The sequence below is a fragment of the Asparagus officinalis genome, chromosome 7 (assembly GCF_001876935.1).
Source record: "Asparagus officinalis chromosome 7, Aspof.V1, whole genome shotgun sequence".
NCBI lineage: Eukaryota > Viridiplantae > Streptophyta > Magnoliopsida > Asparagales > Asparagaceae > Asparagus > Asparagus officinalis.
This window is the reverse complement of record NC_033800.1, coordinates 44,656,356-44,664,883: the sequence shown is the minus strand read 5'-3', so window position 1 is coordinate 44,664,883 and position 8,528 is coordinate 44,656,356.

The following is an 8,528-nucleotide window of genomic DNA, read 5'->3' as shown; positions in this document are numbered from 1 at the left end:
GAGCCAAAGGTAGAATTCCGCCTGCATGGCGGAATTTGCCCAAACGCGAGAACTCACCTATCGGGGAAAACTCACCAAATCCTAACACTTAAACATTCTACCCAGTGCACAACAGGGGGTGCATCCAAAACCCTCTGGTGCAATCACCCAGGCGACTCATCTGACGTTAGGTGTTGTCACCAATCGCCCATAGAAGACCTCCGGGGTTACCTAACTCGCAAACGCACCATACATGAGGCGAATCCTCAGTGCCACTGCGAAAGGCTTATCCAAACAGTACTCGCCGACTGTCGGTGCATAGAAACGGCGAAACCTTCGGTGTTCGAAAGGCTCTCTCAACGGCCTTCTCAACCGAAGCTTTCTCGCCAAAGGCGTCGTCACCAAAGAAGGCGCGCCACCGACGATATGGAACTCCCGTCCGCTACAATCAACATGACGGACATGAGTAAGGCCGTGCTTTCAGGTTCTCCGGATTCAGACTCCTTCCTGGGACCTAATCCTTCGTTTGTCCAACATAAACGAGACGGTATATATCGGCACACTCGTAGTCGTACGGGGGTGAGTATTGGGTTTGATTATTCAACCTTAACACCTCCCTCCGACGGCGACGATGAGATTTACTCGGCAGCAGCTACATCCCAAACATCGCACTTAAGTCAGGACGCGCTGACAAGGGTACACATGGGTGAGCCCACACAAGAACAGGTGGTGGCCCAAAGGTTTGAGGAGCAACAGGCAACCATAGACTCCCTAAAAGAAATGTTGGAACAACTTCTGAACAAGAAGAAGAAGAAGAAAAGAACCCGGCAACCCCTACCGCGACAGACATGGGGTAAAGAATGGATGGCTTCCCATCATCCGGCGACTGAAGCGGAGGATAATATCAACCCACAATCTGATTACTCTTCCAAAATATCGCTAGGAACATCGCATACTGGGGGTAGCACCCGCGACAAGAGATTTGACGTGTTCCAAAGCCAACTCAACGCTTTGAAACTCCAGCAGAATATGAACAAGCTGGGGGTGGTCCGACCCTATCCTGTCGAATGGGATATGGTTCCATACCTAGCAAAGTTCAAGCCGATTAGCTTGGTACAGTTCGACGGCAAGGGCTCGCCTTCACAGCACATTTACTATTTTATGGCGCAAACTGGTTTCCTTACGGGGAACGTCGCCATCCTCACCCGATTGTTCATCGGGTCAAGTGATGTGGGTCCATCCGGATCTCCTCAATGACGAGCAATGGACCTCAAAGCCCTCGAAAAAGGTTGAGGGAAAACCTTACAACGTCATCTCTGCCATCCCGGATGGAGATAAAACAGCAATGACCGCCCCCACTGATTCTGAGGAGGAAACCGCCGTTCTTGCCACTAGAGTAGGGAAGGAATTCGCCAAAGAGTATCCCGTGAGAGCGGAAGACCCTGCAGGGCCTTCCGCAAGGCCAGCTACAGCAGTCTTCCCGGGCATTGATAAACCGAGCTCGAGTAGTCCACCTTTCCATTTCAACGTACTCGCGCAGCTGAAAAGCATCCCTGCGCGAATTACCATGTATGACCTCCTGCGACTATCCAAGCCTACCCGGGAAGCCCTACAGGAAGCATTGGCCGACTCAGAAGTCTTCGCCACCCACTTCTCGAGTAGAGAATATACGGAACAGGAATGTGCGATGTGCTGCCAGACCACAAAGAGGCGCGTCCCTTGCATCACATTCACTTCTGAGGACATGCTCATCAAAAGCACCTCCCATGATCGACCACTGTACTTCACGGGATACGTCGGTTCCTCGAAAGTAGATCGGATTCAAGTCGACCCAGGGTCTGCGTTAAGCATCATACCTCTGAAACTGATCAAACACTGGGGGGTGCCCTCGAAGCGTCTGTCCACAACTACCATGACTATCTTCGGTTTCAACGCCACGGGAACACGACCACTTGGCAAAATACGCCTGAAGTGCCGAATAGGCGACATGAAGACAGAGGTAACCTGTTATGTCATCGATGCCGAACCATCCTACAATATGCTCTTAGGACGACCATGGATCCACAGTAACCGGATAATCCCGTCTACCTTGCATCAATGCTTAAAATACGTAGACGACTATGATCGTGTGAAGACAGTAATAGCTGATAGACAACCCTTCAAAGGTGTCGAAAATTACTTCACAGACTCTCTGCTATACCAAGACCCCGACGAGCCACCGGTCGAAGAACCGAAGAGCGGCAACGAGGCGGATAGCGAGCCCGAGTACGACGACGACCTAGTCCTGAATGACTTTGAGTCAATTGTAATCAGTTACGAAAGTCACAATGTAACCAACGCTGTTCAGGCGGAGGAGATTATCATGAATAAGAAGTCCAACTTTGCTTATTTGTCATCCTGCTCCACATCCGAGGATGATGCGCCTAATAACCTAGTGTCCAAACTCTGTAATGACCGCTCCCTGCACTTGCCTGTGTGCTCGTCGTATGTTGCGAAGACACGACCGATCAAATCATCACAAGCTGTACTTATCATACTGGCCCGGAATAATTATCAGAAGGATGTTATCCTCGAACGAATCGATCATCCTTTGCGCACATTGTGGAACGAGTCTGAAGATGAGGACCCCACGCCTTAATTTTCACAGTACAGTCAAATCGTGAAGCGCATGATGAGCGACATGGGGTATGACCTCACTCGCCCAGAGGGTCTAAATTACGGCCGGGGATGCAAGACGGTCATCCAACCTGCTTACGTACCTAAGGGCAAACCCTCGAATTACTTCAACAAGACTCGAAGAGGTTTGGGCAATTCCTCTTCATCTTCGGATCTATTCTGTTACGTCAACGAGGATTTCGACTATGCGCATTCGGGGGATCAATCTTCGGCAACCTCTGCATGGGACTCAGACGTCAGTGTAAGAGACTTGTTCGACAGCCTTACAGTCAACATGGCCGCAATCGATCCCGTCGAAATGGCAGGGGACGGACATGTCCCGCTTTATGACGAGACATGGGACCGATACGTCAATGCTTAGTGGAATAGTCGCTTCGAGTAATGTGAACCACCGACCGAAGATGAAATTCTCCAAATGAACATGGGCGATGAGACTAACCCCAAGCCTATATTCATCAGCGGTAGTCTCCCCCTTAGGAGAAAGAAGAACTCATTGCCCTCGTACGGGAATACATTGACGTCTTCGCATGGAATTACGAGGACATGCCTAGCCTTGACCCACGGTTCGCCATGCATCGCCTCAACATCGGCTCAGATGCCAAACTAGTCAAACAGCAGCAAAGGCGATTTCGTTCGCAAATCATGGAAGCGATCGAGGCCGAAGTGAAGAAGCTGATCGAATCCGGCTTCATCAGAAAAGAACAGCAGCCTGAATGGGTAGCCAATATTATTCCAGTCCTAAAGAAGAACGTAAAGATTCGCATCTGCATTGATTTCAGAGATCTCAATGCTGCGTGCCCTAAAGACGAGTTTCCTTTACCCATCACTGATATCATCATTGATAATACGTGTGAGTTTGAGAGGATGTCCTTCATGGATGGGTTCTCAGGGTACAATCAAATCAAAATGCACCCCGAGGATGAAAAACACACTTCATTCAGGACTCCTATGGCAGTGTATTGCTACACCGTTATGCCATTCGGACTAAAAAACGCTGGCGCAACCTACTAACATGCCATGAGCACGATCTTTCAAGATTACCTACGGAAGACAGTCGAATGCTATGTGGACGACCTAGTGGTGAAGAGTCGCTGTAAAGAAGACCACCTCTAAGACTTGAGGATGATGTTCGAACTCATGAGGACTCATCAACTCAAGATGAACCCTACGAAGTTATTCTTAAGGATGTCTAGCGGTAAATTCCTTGGTTTTGTCGTTACTACGAAAGGAATCCGGATTGACCCAGACAAAGTACAAGCTATTCAAGAGCTTCACCCATCTCGAAATCTTAAGGAACTAAGGGGTCTTCAGGGACGATTGGCTTACATCCGGAGGTTCATCTCGAATCTTTCGGGCAAGTGTCAACCCTTCTTCAAACTAATGAAGAAAGGTACTTCCTTCGTATGGGATGAGCCCTGCCAACGGGCCTTTGAGGAGATAAAAGCTTACCTCTCGAACCCGCCCGTCCTGGCGGCTCCAATCTCAGGAAAACCGTTCATCATCTACATCAGGGCTATGGAGCATTCTCTAGGCACCCTCTTGGCACAAAATGACGATGCTGGCCACGAGCAGGGCATCTACTACTTAAGTAGAACCCTACAAGGCGCCGAACAACGATACCCGATGGTTGAAAAGGAATGTTTGACTTTAGTGTTCGCCATCCAAAAGATGTGACACTACTTGGTGGGCCTGACCATCCACGTCATTTCCCGGATGAATCCCATCCGAGTTTTCATGACGCAGCCTGCGGTTTTAAACTGGCGTTTGGCTAGGTGGGCACTCCTATTGTCTCAGAATAACGTTCACTTCATGTCACAGAAGTCAGTCAAAGGACAAGCTATCTGTGATCTTATGGCTAGTCATCTGCTAGGCGCGAAAACTGACCTATTCGAAGATTTGCTAGATGAACCCCCTGAGGTCAACACAACTTCTTCACCAGAGGTTTGGCAGATGTTTTTTGACGGCGCAAGCTCCCCAACGTGGCGAATCTCTCAACCGCGACTCCACCTCACGAAGCTCCCTAGCGTGGCGAAGCTCGAGCCTCCTTAGGATCTCTCGGCAAAGATCTTCCTCAGTGTGCGAGACCAAGTCTTGGACTATGTGTTTAGCCTCCTTGAGGGCTTGGTCTTTCTCCTCAACAGAACCAGCGACTAGTTGCCGTCGAGACTCGAGTTCCTCCAACTCCTTTAGCAGCTATTCACGAGCCTTCTCCTGAGTAGCTAGTGAGGCCTGCACATTAGCAATGATTTGCTTAAGCTTCACTATCTCCAAAGACAAGCGAGAGAGACAGGAGTCAGCCTTTTGTTGCTCGAGGTTCACTCGTTCATTCTCGGCCTTGACATGCTCTAACTCTTCCGACAACCTTGCCTTTAACGACATGGTCTCGTTCAGTCTGTGGTCGCGGTCCTCCAATACTGCTTGAACCTCGCCGGACACGAGATGAACGATCTCAGAACTCTTAGCGCGAAGGATAAGCAACTGTTGGATAGCCTGCTCTACCTCTTCCAAATGCTTGAAATACGGCTTAGCCACGGTAACACCAAGCTTCTTGATCAGGAAAACCATATCATGATCGAGGTCATCCTTGAACTCCTCGAGGGGGGTAGCTCTCTTCCAGTGCGAGCTTGATACAATCCGTGAGGGTGTCTTGGAAGTTAGCAATGGTCCGAGCCACCTTTCTCTAATGCGAATGATCCAAAGGAGAAAGGTAGCCTCATCTGCCGCAGACGTCATAGCCAAAGCCGCGATCGAGGGGTCGGTACTCATGATGGTAGAGGTGGTGGCGGAGGCCGTACAAAATCGAAGCACCCGCCGACATCAACTAGAATATCGCCGCGACGCCGACGGTCGCCAAGGATGTGGAGCAGTCACTAGTCGAGCGGGTATCTCCCCTCGGATCGGAGACCCCCGCACCAGTGCTCCACCTCCGGCCAACGCTTCTTTGGGAATAAGGATTTCCCCATGTTGGTCTGGCGCTTCTTCGTGAGCCAATGCCTCCTCCTCGCTCGATATCGCCTCATGAATCGAGGCGTCATCGTCCGCCTCTGATTCACCCATCTCTCCGGCCGAATGGCCCGCCCAAGAGGGGGGATCCTCTTTACCAGTAGCTTCACGGGATGGGTCGACTACGAATGCAAGAAGAGGGTTAGTAAATGCCCCTCGAGAGGAGCTCTATTGACAGTTTAGTATTCTTGGGCCAGCAACGCTAGATCCTACGCTTACCTGAGCCACCAAGCTCTTCTTCGTCTCCAACCCCCTCCTCTTCGTCAGAAGGAATAGAGATCACTCTCTCGACTGTATCTGTATAAAGTCAACACAAACGTCAGGGGGTGCAAATTTAACCTTACACCCGAGAGTGCTGTACTAAAGGTTACCTCCTGGTGCGGACATAGGAGTTGTTGAAGCCCCCGCATGTGGCCTCACACCAGACTATGGAGGAGCATCCCTCGAGGTCACCAGAGCTGCCCCCGATGTAGCAGGAGGAGCGGGCGGAACAGCTCCAGTCCCAGAGACAGTCACTCCAGGAATGATCACCTGAGCAGCATCATCCTGACCTTCCATCGCTCCGGCGGTCTCAACCGTTTCTCCACAACGGGCCTTCTTGGCCGCTTCCGCGCTGGAGCCTTCGGCCGCTGTCTGTCGCTGTCGCTTAGAGAGAAGTGAGCTACTCGGAGATAGGAGGGGCATCCTCATCTGTCCAGCTATCGTGCTCCGGGCTTGTTCCAGAAGTTCTCCTGCCCGGACTAATTCGTCAGATTCTCTCTGCTCACCAGGAGGATCCAACGAAAGACTAGGGGAAGGAGCTCGAGCCTCGGGCGCCTCGGATTCATCTGGACCCGCATCAAAACCTTCAGTGTCTTCAGCTGGATCTTCGTAAAACCACTCTCTAGCAGTTTGGCGGCCCCTCCGCCTCGAGGTGCGAGGAGCTCCTCTGGGGTGGCGCCCGTGTTCCATCAAACAGGAACTCTGGAACCGAAAGCCCTCAGGAGGCACTGGCGCCCCGATACCACCGGCAGTACAGGAACGTATGGTGCAAATCACGATCCCTCGCAGGTAGCTCAAAATGAGCATGAGTACTACCAGCATGAGTCCAGAACCATCCCCGAGCACCATCCACTAGTCCTCCCTCGAAGTACAAGTGGGGATTGATGTTTCTCATGTACAGTTGGTCGTACCCGAACTGGCGGGCAAACCTGCAAGGGAGGTACTGCTCGAGGTAGCATACAGAGCCTGTTCGCAGGATATGATACCTCGGTCGGATGTTCACCAACTATCGAAAAGTGCCGTAGGAAAGAACAGTGTGATGGTCCACCGTCGATACATCCCTAAGAGACTCCCCGTATCCTCCTCCGCTGAAGTAGGGGAAGAACCGGCGAAAGTTATAGTAGCCGAAATGGGAGAGCGTCTTTCGCGCATCGGGGATGTCTTTACACTTCCAAGAGCACCTTTCCAGGCGCTAGACGAACAGAACAAACCCGTCTCCTTGAAGAGTCGCTGGGGCACTCATCAAGTACTCGTAATAGTATATAAACCACGCCATTAAGTAAGTGTACGGTAGCCCCACTCTAGGGTTTGGGGTCCTGACGACTTCCCCTTCCCCTCCGTCGACGGTTGACACACAGCAGAATTGGGCCGTCAGTGTACGGAGTCCCCGATGGATGCATGCCACCATAGCCGACACCAACACGTAGGACTTCCCGTAGGCTAAACGAACCACGGGATACACGACCTCCATCGGAAGCACCTCGAAAGAATGAGTGGGGACCACACACCTCTTCAACCATAACATGAGGTACCCCGCGAGCAGAGCCTTCCCGGATATAGGGGACTTGGTCTGGTGGTAAAATGAATGGAAGACCGTACCGAATTTGAATCCGCCCTCGTCATGCTCAAGGATCACGGTGGCTCCCCCTTTAGCCGTCCTCCTCTCCACTTCAGACTGGTCACACTCGCCCAGCGGAAGAGTAGGCCTTCCTTTGATGTCGTTCTCCGGGAATAAGTAATCAGCCCAATTCTTATGGCTGATCCCCGGAGCCCTCTTCTTCTTGCCTTTGTGGTCCACCGCCCCTAAGGTATTGAGGTATATATGGTAGTGACAGAGCAATTCCCATAATGTCTCGACCACTAAGGGGGAGCGGTCTGAAAGTTGGTCAATCTTATCTTGACCAGGGACGTACTCTTCATAAGAGAAACTTCCCAAGGGTAGCCCTGAAACATCGTACATCTCGTGGAGGGTTATGCCGAGTTCACCATTTGGGGTGAAGAATGTGCCACTATCCGCACAATACAGTTCCAAGATGCTGTGGAACTGAGGGGAATTAATTTTTAGACCATGTCGAGTGGCCCGAATGGCTACATACAACTCTGAATCCATGAGGTCAGAATTCTCGGCCAAGATATAATCAGTAATCTTGGACCACCAGGTATTGCTACTAGGCGCGGAGTAGACCCACCCTGGGGCTCTGAAGTCCTTTGGGGGAAATCTCCTGCCAGCTTGAAAGAAACGATGACGGAAGGTCTCCGCGATCGCTGTCATCTCCCCAGCGGGCAACTCATTGAACCATAGGCCGGGATGTAGGGCAGTCACACATTTGCAAGAGCTGTTCACCCCATACCCAGCCATGGAGCCCGTAAAGACACCACAAGTCACCCCGTCTTGGGTTAGGGTCAAATCCCAGTTCATCACTCTTGGGACTGCGAGGGACCGCAACTCGACAATCGAGAACCCTCTCGGCATGCTGGGAAGATAATAATGAACCCCATACACTACGCGGAGCCATCTGCTCTTCTTGATCAACAGAGCGGAAGGATCGGTCGTAGCATCACCGAACAAAAACTGAGGCTTCTGTAATTCTGTCCTAGCCTCGTCCATC